This window comes from Nycticebus coucang, chromosome 5 (assembly GCF_027406575.1).
Source record: "Nycticebus coucang isolate mNycCou1 chromosome 5, mNycCou1.pri, whole genome shotgun sequence".
In the NCBI taxonomy this organism is placed as follows: domain Eukaryota; kingdom Metazoa; phylum Chordata; class Mammalia; order Primates; family Lorisidae; genus Nycticebus; species Nycticebus coucang.
This window is the reverse complement of record NC_069784.1, coordinates 36953443-36965610: the sequence shown is the minus strand read 5'-3', so window position 1 is coordinate 36965610 and position 12168 is coordinate 36953443. Positions and strand designations below refer to the sequence as shown.

General features: G+C 44.4%; 1 non-coding gene across 1 annotated transcript; it reads left to right on the top strand.

Annotated features, from left to right (window-relative positions):
- Positions 1-9404: 9404 nt before the first annotated feature.
- Positions 9405-9510, top strand: TRNAL-CAA (transfer RNA leucine (anticodon CAA)). The gene is made up of 2 exons: positions 9405-9442; positions 9465-9510. It is a non-coding gene; the product is annotated as a tRNA-Leu (tRNA).
- Positions 9511-12168: the final 2658 nt, after the last annotated feature.

Below are 12168 nucleotides of genomic sequence, written 5' to 3'. Positions count from 1 at the left end.
TTCCGCCCCATGGTTTACTACCTTTGGTTTTTCCCCTGGGGTTTTATCGAGGGCCCGTACAGTGTTGTGGCCTGAGAAACTGTTGCCCTGTCTGGTGTGGTGGAGCAAAGTGGTTCTGTCTTGTTTTCAGCTGGTTTCTGTTCGATCCTATTGCAACTTCTACTCTGGCTTGAAGTCTCAGCTGTGTGGAAAAATCAGCAATTAAGTCACCCCGCCTGCCCACCTCTGGCCCCTTGGAAAAGGAGAATCAAACCTTCCTACAATCACACACCCAGGGCACCGCCTGAAAAGTCCTCAGTCTATTAGCCCAGTTCAAAAGGTCCGAATCAACTGTCTCAATCGGCACTTGTCTCGGGTGGAAGGGTTCAAGAGGTCTCTGGGAACTGGATCACAGGGGCCTGGTGACTCCTCTGACACAGCTCACCCCAGTGCAGCGTGGAGTCAGGAGGAGCCACCCAGCAAACAGAGCAGTCTGGGAAGGTTGACGTCTCCTTCCCCACTTTGCCCCTCCGTCGGACCCAGTCACTGGTATCTCTGCAGATGGCTAACCCAGTTGCCTGCAGTGAACAGACACTCCAGGGGTTTGCACCTGCCTGAATCGCAAGGAAGTCTGCCAGGCCCCCGCAGACTGCTGCTATCTAGCAGGAGGAGATGGGGCCTGACATCTTTGAGTGTTTGATGCAGGTGATGGGAAGGAGGTGTTCACTCAGGCTTAGCCCCGTCCCTGATGGATGCTGCTAACAGAACAGAACAGAACAGACAACTTTGTGAGGTTCTGTCTCTGTTCCTGTCGTCGCCTACAGGAGACGGGCTGTTTTGAGTTCAAACGTCTTTGCTGTTGGAGAATTGCGTCTGAACACCTCTCTGCGTCGGCCCCGCCCTGGAGGCTTCCGGGTTTGTGAGCTGTGTCACCGGTGGCCTCCTCTGGTTGCCCAGGGAGACAGGGAGTGTGGCCTCAGAATATCCAGAAGTGAGCGTTCTGCCGTTAAAGAAAAAACGGCTGTTGATCTACCTCCAGGGAACTGCTGCTCTGTTGTGGGCACTCAGGCGACCCTTTTCTCCTCTGTCCCGCGCCCCAGAGTCAGCACTGAGCGGCCGCAGTTTGTGCTGGGTCCACACCCCTTAAGAGATCCCCCAAGAATCAGAACTCTTGGGGGATGGGCCCCCAGACCCCGATTGGGAGTGGGGCGGGGGGAAGCTAGAGTTTCATTCAGTTTTACGCAACACTACGGTCCGGGGAGGGCTCCTGCACTGCACCGCAGGGAAGTGCCGCCAAGGCTTGATTTCCCCTCAGCAGAGTGCCCTCTCCTCGCTCACGTATCCCAGAGTCAGCGCTGACCTGGCGCAGCTCAGGCACTGTGCACTCCCCTCGAGAAATCACCCAAGGAGCCGACCTCCTGGGGGGATAGGCCCTCAGACCCCGAGTGAGAGTAGGGGTTCTCAGCTCTCAGCGGGGAGGCCAGAGTCTGATTCAGTCTTGGGCCCCGTATGCCTGGGGAGGGTTGCTGCACTGCACCGCAGGGAAGTGCCGCGAGTCGTGACTCAGCCCGGTGCCCTCTCCTCACTTGCGTGCCTCAGGGTCAATGCTGACCAGTCGCAACTCGGGGACTGTCCACTCCCCTTGAGAAATCACCCAAGGATCCGAAGTCCTGGGGGACAGGCCTCCAGACCTCAGTGGGCGGGAGGGGAGTGCCGGGGATTCAGGGTTGCCGGCAAAGGATTCCCAAAGTTTTATTTAGCCCTATGTCCGGCAGGAGAACGCCACGGCACCCCAGTAGGGGAGGTAGGTCCAGTTTTTAGAAGGTCTCTCCCGTGGAGTGTAGTGGGAGGGCCTTTAATTTCTGCCCGCTTGTTCAATTTTGGGGCTCTAGAGCCGGTCTCATGGGGGAGGGGGACTCCCGTCCGCTTGGTGGTGGATTTTGTACCTTTTGTTTGCGTCCTTCTGATCACAACTTGCCTCAGCAGTGTTGATGTGCGTTCTTCAGCCTTCTCTCTTGGTGAGGCTCAAATCCACCAGGATACTTACTAAATTCCTATCCCTTAACTCTCCTTCTGGACGGGAGCCTTTGTTGAAAGCTGGCTTCAGTCCGCCATCTTGTGTCCCCCCTCTTTTTTTTTTTTTTTTTGAGACAGAGTCTCACACTGGTGCCCTGGGTAGAATGCCATGGCATCACAGCTCACAGCAACCTCAAATTCTTGGGCTTAAGCAATTATCTTGTAGCTCTTATGTAGCTGGGACTACAAGTGCCTGCCACAATGCTTAGCTATTTTTTTTTTTTTTTTTTTTAGAGACAGGGTCTTGCTCTTGCTCAGGCTGGCCTTTAACTCATAAGTTCAAGCAATCCACTCGCCTCCCAAGTGCTGGAATTACAGGCGTGAGCCACTGTGCCTGGCCTAATTTATGATGTTTTCAACTAACGATGTTTTTTTTAACATTTTATTTTATTTACTAAATCATAACTGTGTACATTACTGGATTTTTGGGGTACAATGTGCTGATGTTATATACAATTTGGAATGCTTACATCAAACTGGTTAACATAGCCTTCACCTCACTTACTTAATTGTCAAGATATTTACACTCTACTCTTAATAAATTTGACATGTACCCTTGCAATGTGCAAACAGGCAGATGTCCTTATTGCAGGCTGAGAAGCATCTGTACTATTTTATTTTCATATGCACACATAGCTATGATAAAAATTTAGTTTATAAATTAGATACAGAAGAGATGAGGAAGTAACAGCTAATAAGAAAATAGAACAATGATAACAATATGCCAACATCACTACTTTTGGGCTCTGAGGCCATTATTAAGTAAAATAAGGGTTACTGGAATACAGGAAGTGTGCTATCATGACAGTCGATGTGCTAACTGAGCCTCTGTGAAGTGACTAATGGATGGGTCGGGTACACAGAGCATGGTGATGCTGAACAAAGCAGTGATTCACTTTCCTGGCAGGACGAAACAGGATGGCATGAGATTTCATCGTGCTACTCAGAATGGCGTGTAATTTAAAACTTAGGAATTTTCTTTCTTTCTATTTTTTTTTTTTTTTGTTGTTGTTGTTGAGACAGAGCCTTACTTTATAGCCCTCAGTAGAGTGCTCTGGCATCACAGCTCACAGCAACCTCCAACTCCTGGGCTTAGGCGATTCTCTTGCCTCAGCCTCCCGAGTAGCTGGGACTACAGGCGCCCACCACAACGCCCGGCTGTTTTTTGTTTGCAGTTTGGCCGGGGCTGGGTTCAAACCTGCCACCCTTAGTATATGGGGCCGGTGCTGAGCCACAGGCACCATCCCTGAAAATAATGAATTTTCTATTTCTGGAATTTTCCATTTAATAGCTTTGGACCACAGTAGCTGAAACTGGCAAAAAACAAAGCAAGGATGAGAGGGACTACTGTAATGCAAGCGCCAATTTAGTCGTCTGTTTATTTTTTTCAATATCTTGCAGGGCACAATCACACAAGTAGTTAAAATAAAGGTACAGTCAGCTCTTGGCCATTGCCTATAATATCTTTCCTGACAGTAGCCTTATGATAAGGTAGATTGGCCAACTAAGAACTTATTTCTGTGTAATGTGCTGAGGTGTTAAAACCAGGAACAGGGAGGGCAGGAAAAGTCTAAATGCAAGTGGCAAGCTGATGGGCAAATGAGAGAGGAACCCAGGCTGGTAAGGGGGGTGGGAGGCTTTCAGGCTTACCTCCTGTGTCTTGGCAGAACCTTGACAAATACACAGGAAACAGGCAACTTTCTCTTTATTATATCACTGTATAATATGTGTTGTTTTAAGCTCGTGGGGTACAGCCCTCAGAAGATGGACGAGAAGAAAGGAAGAAACAGGAGGATTATTAATAGATTAGTTGACAGTACCACATTTTTCATGCTGGCAGAGTGCTACTATTTATTTATTTATATTTATTTATGTATTCATCATCACTTTAGGCTTTAGTTCTAGTATTTTTTAGGTTCCGGCGTTTAATCAGATGTTGGGACTTCTGTGTAGCAGACACACAAATATCGGCTCTTTCTCTAATGTGGCATTTTGGTCAGTTTCGCAAGAACCCCCTGAGCCATGTGTCCAATTGGCTCCTGGACAACTCTCTCTACTTAGGTGTGCTGAGGACATTTCACATTCAGCGAGGCCACAAATAAACTCATCTGTGCTCCCGTTACGTTTCTTCTCTCAGTTGATAGACGATGCCACTCTTGCTTTCTCCAAGTTAGAAACCTGGGTTATCAGCCTTGCCTGGATTCCCTCCTTCACCCTCTGCCCTTTGCTTTACATTATTAACATTTTTCATCATCATACAGCTCATATATCTGCTACCGGAAAGCCTTTTACTCATTGTCTCCTTGTGTCCAATCTTCTACTACTTGTCGATTATACATAACATAGTCAAAATGACCTTTCAAGAGCAAAACCTTCATGGGGCCCTTTTCTCACTTAACATCTTTCAGTGGTTTCTGTTGCTTCTACACCTGATGTTCATAGCCCTTCATGATGTGGCTTCTAGTGACCTCTTAGTTCTCTCACTGACCTCCTTCCCTTCATACAGTCACGCTGTGTTATTCAGTGTCTCGGATACACCGTGGTCTTCTTGACCTTTGGCCCTTGCCCTGTGCCCTTTGCTTTGCATGGAGCACTCTTTCCCTCCCCTCCCACCCACTCTCATAAGGTCTCAGTGAAGACATTACTGACTTCCAGTGGCATATTTCTCCAACAGTCCCATCCTTCCTTGCATTGCATTCCCTCCTGCCCAAGTCTTCATATAATTGCCATATTATCATAGCACCTACTCCATTTAGCAATTACTAATCAATTTCATCCAACACCCAGTCTGTGTACAGATTTTCTGGGTTGACACAAAAATAGTCTTTTTATAAATGGTTGACTTGAATCAGGATCAAATAAGCCTGTGCAGTGATGCCCACAATGCATCAGATTAATATGTCTTCATCTACAGTTGTTCATTTTCTCATTTTAAATGCTATTTTTATTTGAAAGAAACCCATTGATTTCTTTGGTAGAATTTCCATTTATCACATTCAAAAAATTTCAGTTTTATGGTGATGTTGCTATGTCCACCACATTTTCTATTAGCTAATAGTTGAATATAAAAGCTTGACTAGATACGTATTGTAATTTTAGTAAGAAAATGGAGTAGATGGTGCACGCACTTCCTATTCCATTCATGGGGAGACATACAGAGACGGTTGTCTCTCTTTTAGAACTGTTAAGGTCAGCTCCGATGGTCCAACATAATTTATCGTAAAGTTGCCCATCAGCCTTTGGTTTAATGGTTTTAGCAGTCACTGATGACTGTTACCTAAACTCAGTATTTCATTAGATAGTGATATAGTTTGTCTCATTCCTTTATTTCTTCTTCATTTGGTTGTCATGAAATATAATTGATATAGAAAAGGCAGAATGAATGTTTAATTCTTTCTCTTTACTTGCTAATTTTAGGAATCGTAGTTGGGTGACTCTTACGATCATCCCACAGGAGATGGGCTCAACTCCACACCCATAATTGGGTTTGGAAGTTGAGACTGATGAGGCTGCAAATGCATCAAGAGGGAAAGAAGATGTTTGTTATCCACATGATAAGCCTTTATGGGAAGCACAGGGAAGGCTCCTAAGCAGGTCTGAAAATATCTTTAGAAAACAAGGAGGGGATAACTGGCTTTGATTTTTATTGTGGTTAGCAGTGAGGTTGGGATGAGGGCTCCTGCGTCCAAGCTGGGCCTTGCCTGGTTTAAGTACCATGGTAGCAGGTGAGCTGGTTCAGGTGCAGGACAATAGGAGATGAAGGAGGGGGGAGCGTTGGGACTTAAAAGAAAGTTGTAAAATATTCAAATATAAACAGTAAAAATGGAGTTGGACTCTATATCGCAACTCCCTCCTGGTGTTTGGCTGCTGACTGAAGTGTGCCAGGTTTCATTGGTTAAGTAGCCGTTGTGGCATTCGTGAGGCCTGCAACCTGGAGCTGCTAAGGGCAGTGAAGGTTCTACTGAATGCCTTGTTGAGAAACCCAATATAGTACATTCTGACAACGGAAATGAGTACCTTCCACTCTATTCTCTAAAAAAGGTCTGTAATAAAGGATTTGAACCTCTGAAAGCCCTGTTTTAATTTACATTTGACCGTATTAACTCTTTTTAATTAGGGGTACATGCATTATTTTTGTCAAGATGGTCATAAGGACCAAGGATTTAACTTTAAAGGTAGCACAATATCAAGAATACAGACAGCACTTATTTAGCTTAGTTCTCTGCTTCAGAACCCCACAAGACTTCCATCATGGTGTTGGCTTGGGCTGCAGTGCGATCTGGCTCAAATTAGGAAGGATCTGCTTTCAAATTTTGATTCACATGGTTGCTACAGTATTAAATTCCCGGCAGGCTGTGGGACTGAGGGACTCAGTTTCTTGCTGGCTGTGGGCTGGGTGTTCCCCTGAGCAGCTTTCTGTGTGGCCCACTCTGTGTGGCAGCTCACAAGATGGCAATTTGCTTATTCAAAGAAAGAGCGTCTATTAGCAATACCGATGTTACAATCTATATGATGCAATCACATACATCCTTTCATCTTTGGTGAATTCTGTTGATAAGAAGCAAATCACAGGTACTTCTCACACTCAAAAGATGAGGATCAAATAAAGTTATGATCCTTTGTCATGCCCTGGAAATTTCTCAAGGCAATAAGCTGGGACAAATCTTAACAATCATCTCTTTTGAGTTGTTCCTCAGGGGTTACTGTCCTTCATTGCTCACCGTCTGCGGTGTCTTGAAAACCATTGTTCTTGTATATTACCTAGTTTTTTTGGTTTCTTCAGGCAAGAGGGTAAATATAGCTTATTACTGGATCTTGGCTGAAAATGGAAGCCTTGTAGGTTTCTTTAAATAATTCATTTAAATACAATGTTAAAATATATTTTGGCATAAAGCTTCATTCATGTACTCATTATTTCAGAAAAATATGTAAAGTGTAAAACTCTTATTATTCAAGGAGCAATCATAACGTTTTATTTTTTTACTATAAAAATAAAATTATGCTTATTGTAGATTTAGTTGGAAAATAGGAGTACAATGAAAAATATTAAATTCACTGAAATCACATCACCAAGATGTAAGCACTGAGAATATATGCTCCTAATTCATTTCTTAATATATTAGGATCTTTTCCTCTCTGATATTACTTAAAAAGCATTTTTTGTGGCATCAACTATTTTTGAAAATATTATTTTCAGTGGTTGGAGGAAATCTACTTATAGATCCACAACTCTTTATTTAATTTTTACTCCTTTTTGGGAGCATGTAAACAATTTTGAGTTTTCACTATTGCAGTTAACATCTGTTACATAATTTTTTGCCCATGATTGTTTATTTAAAATAGATTCCTAAATATATAATTATCAGGGTTTTGTTGTTGTTGTTGTTAAAAACTAAGGAACCTTTGTTTGTAAAAGGTACTTGTTTGCAATATAGCCCCTTGTTGTCTCACCTCACCAACCAAAAACCCAACACACATGGCTTGGCGCCTGTGGCTCAAGCGGCTAAGGTGCCAGCCACATACACCTGAGCTGGCGGATTCGAATCCAGCCCAGGCGTGCCAAACAACAATGAAAGCTGCAACCAAAAAATAGCTGGGCGTTGTGGTGGGTGCCTGTAGTCCCAGCTACCTGGGAGGTGGAAGCAAGAGAATCACTTGAGCCCAGGATTTGGAGGTTGCTGTGAGCTGTGATGCCACAGCACTCTACCCAAGGCAACAGCTTGAGGCTCTGTCTCAAACAAAACAAAACAAAACCCAACACCACCTACAGCTGCTGACCACAATAAAATCGAATGGTCAGTAGGAGAGTTATTTAAATAAATTGCCTGCTTTGTGGGTTGTTTCCTTTAAACTACCCTATCTCAGCCCCCAGGGAAAGCCTAAAGGATAATGCCCATGTACCTTAATGAAGGCGTGGTCCCATAGGTCCTTTGGGATAACATGAATCATGGAACCTTAATGAAGGCATGGTGCCATGGGTCCTTTGGGATAATATGGATTATGGGACCTTAATAAAGGTGTGGTCCCGTAGGTCCTTTGGGATAATATGGATCATGGGACCTTAATAAAGGTGTGGTCCCGTAGGTCCTTTGGGATAATATGGATTATGGGACTTTAATGAAGGTGTGGTCCCTTAGGTCCTATGAATCATGGCACCTTAATGAAGGTGTGGTCCCGTAGGTCCTTTGAGATAATATGAATAATGGGATCTTAATGAAGGCATGGTCCTGTAGGTCCTTTGGTATAGTATGAATGATAGGACCTTAATGAAGGCGTGGTCCTGTAGGTCCTTTGGGATAATATGGATTATGGGACCTTATTGAAGGCGTGGTCCCATAGGTCCTTTGGGATAATATGGATTATGGGACCTTAATGAAGGCATGGTCCTGTAGGTCCTTTGGGATAATATGAATTATGGGGCCTTAATGAAGGCGTGGTCCCATAGGTCCTTTGGCTCTTTCTCTCACCTCTGGTTGAGCTCTGGACCACTTCCAGACTTCCTGTTGGCGTCTTGTCACCACCTCTAACCCTCCTGGGCCCTGTGAGCAATAAATTACCATATTTTGCCATGTAAAATGCACTCTTGTGTATAATGCACAACCACATATTTGGCCCAGACTTTCAAGAAAATGACCACTGAGAAAGTGGCAGGCTCTCAGCTGGGACAGACACATCTGGGGAGGGCTAGTGCTCCCCATGTGTGCAGATCATACCATCCACGGACAACACCTGCTCTGTGAAGGCTGTCCCTTCCCTCCTTGACATGTTGGGGGCTACAACTGAGATGGCCACATATGTAGCCAGAAAAGCAGAGCTTCTGAGGCTGCTCAGCCGTTAGGCAACCGGGCTGGTCCCCAGGGCCTGTGTGAGGCTTCCAGTCCCCTCCAGGTAGCCAGGCCTTGAGCCTCAGTCCTCGCCCCACATAGCCACACCATGTTTCGCCAGCCCTGCCACCTCCTCCTCCCTGGTTGAGGTGCTCCGAGGAGGCCACTGCTGCCTGCTCCCTCCACACCCTGCATCCTCCTGGACTGGAGCCCCATATGTCTGGTGGGCCCAGGCAGAGGGCACAGTGGCTCCAAGAGGCCCATGGGCTCCCCTACTCCTGAGCCATACTAGCAGGTATAATGTGTGTCCTTATTTTACCCCCCCAAAATGTGGGCAAAATAGTGGACCTTATACCTGGGGAAATACAGGTACATCTCTTTTTTTTTTTTTTTAATTTATAGAGATTTACTTTTCCATTTCTTAGGTTAATCCCCAAACTGTAAAAATTAATAATGGCACACACTAGGCACACAGTCGTCATAATAATTGGAGATTATATTCTTTTGAGGGAGATATTCCTGAGTGTCAGGGTGGCCGAGTGGTCTAAGGCACCAGGCTCAAGTTTCACTTTCTCTAGTTGAGGATTCTGGTCTCGAGATTGAGGCGTGGGTTCGAATCCCACTTCTGACCTAGTCTTTTTCTGCCTCCCCCGTCCGTCACTTTCTCAGCCGTTTCTTTTTCTACTTCTCTAGACCTTTTCTTGTTTTCTATCCCAACTAAAATGACGAACCCTCAATAGGTCTGTCCCCTTCTTTTTTCTTTTTTTTTTTTAATTAATATTAAATCATAGCTGTGTACATTAATGCGATCATGGGGCACCATACACTGGTTTTATAAACAGTTTGACACATTTTCATCATACTGGTTAACATTGCCTTCCTGTGGTGGGATTACACCAGCGGTGCATCTTACAAGGGTATATGTGAAACTTGGTAAATGGTCTGTGAAGCTAGTGAATGATGCCCCATGATTATATCAATTACACAGCTATGATTTAATAAAAAAAAAAAACATTGCCTTCTTGGCATTTTCTTAGTTATTGTATTAAGATAATTATATTCTACATTACTAAGTTTCACATGTACCCTTGTAAGATGCACCACAGGTGTAATCCCACCAATCACCCTCCCTCCATCCATCCTCCCCCTCCCTCCCCTCCCTCTCCCTCTTCCCCATATTCTTAGCTTATAACTGGGTTATAGCTTTCATATGAAAGCCATAAATTAATTTCATAGTAGGGCTGAGTACATTGGATACTTTTTCTTCCATTCTTGAGATACTTTACTAAGAAGAATATATTCCAGCTCCATCCATGTAAACATGAAAGAGGTAAAGTCTCCATCTTTCTTTAAGGCTGCATAATATTCCATGGTGTACATATACCACAGTTTATTAATCCATTCCTGGATCGATGGGCACTTGGGCTTTTTCCATGACTTAGCAATTATGAATTGGGCTGCAATAAACATTCTGGTGCAAATATCTTTGTTATAATGTGATTTTTGGTCTTCTGGGTATATACCTAGTAGAGGAATTATAGGATTGAATGGCAGATCTATTTTTAGATCTCTAAGTGTTCTCCAAACATCTTTCCAAAAGGAATGTATTAATTTGCATTTCCACCAGCAGTGTAGAAGTGTTCCCTTTTCTCCACATCCATGCCAACATCTCTGGCCTTGGGATTTTGTGATATGGGCTAATCTTACTGGAGTTAGATGGTATCTCAAGGTAGTTTTGATTTGCATTTCTCTGATGATTAAAGATGATGAGCATTTTTTCATATGTCTGTAGGCTGTGGGCCTGTCTTCTTCAGAGAAGTTTCTCTTCAAGTCCCTTGCCCAGCCTGGTATGGGATCACTTGTTCTTTTCTTGCTTATACGTTTGAGTTTTCTGTGGATTCTGGTTATTAAACCTTTGTCAGAGACATAATCTGCAAATATCTTCTCCCATTCTGAGGGCTGTCTGCTTGCTTTACTTACTGTGTTCTTGGCTGTGCAGAAGCTTTTCAGTTTGATCAGGTCCCAGTGTATTTTTGAAGCTGTTTCAATTGCCCGGGGGGGTCCTCCTCATAAAATACTCACCCAGACCGATTTCTTCAAGGGTTTTCCCTGCACACACTTCTAGTATTTTTACAGTTTCATGTCTTAAGTTTAAATCTTTAATCCAGTGAGAGTCTATCTTAGTTCATGGTGAAAGGTGTGGGTCCAGTTTCAGTCTTCTGCAGGTTGCCAGCCAGTTCACTCAGCACCATTTGTTAAATAGGGAATCTTTTCCCCACTGGATGTTTTTAATTGGACAGGTACGTCTCTTTCATGCATTTTGGTTTCACTTCCTCATTGTGTCTCACCTGACTTCTACACCCAAACCTAAATTTCCTCCTGGCCGGGGCTCTCCTTGTAAGTGGCTGTTTTGGCTGATGACCACTCTCATGAAAAAGAACCTCAAGACCTCAGTAGGCAGAAACCATCCCAGTAGATATTACAATGAAGGGGGCAGGAGAGTATATAGAAACTGTACTGTCTGTATAATTTTTTCTATACATCTAAAACTATTCCAAAATAAAAAATGTTATTTTAAAAATGTATAAATTAGAGATAAGAAAGCTGATAACAGTGGGAAGAAGAACAGTTTGTCAGAAATAGAAAAGGGTGGGACACTCACTATTCGCTGTAGACTCAGTTGCTACAGCAGTCCCAACTCTGAAAGAATAGCTCTGAGGGGCAACTGCATGAGCTAGGTGAGACAGAACAGTCACACGAGGAGCCCTCCAGAGCAGATTTATTACTCACAGGTAGGCAGCAAGAATAAACAGAAGCCAAGGGGCCATGGCGAGCTGGTCCCCCAAAGCTCAGGAAGGCTGCCCAGAGAACATCGACTCTCGTCTGCTTGTGCCTCGCATCACACCATGGCTAAGGGACCTTGAAAGCACTCCACCTGGGCTTTATGTATCTGAGCACAGCTGGACTCACTGGGCATAAGTGCCGCAGAACATTCTGTTCTTGGAGGAATAAGGATTTAGCCCACGTTATTCCAGACACCTCATCCTTATCTCAGGATTTCGCGTTCAGCTACAGTCAGCAGTTATTCCAGGAAGCACAAGCAGGAGGAAGAAGAGCCAGGTTGTCCAAGGCCATCTGGGAACTTGCGCTCCCACATAGGACTCCCCCACGAAGCATCATTTCAGAAAGGAAGTCAGCTTTGGTAACCAGGATTCTCAGAGGAAGATAACGAGGTCAGCTGCCAGAAAGGCTTTGAAAAGGATTCTCATGCTAGACTGGAGACTGAAAA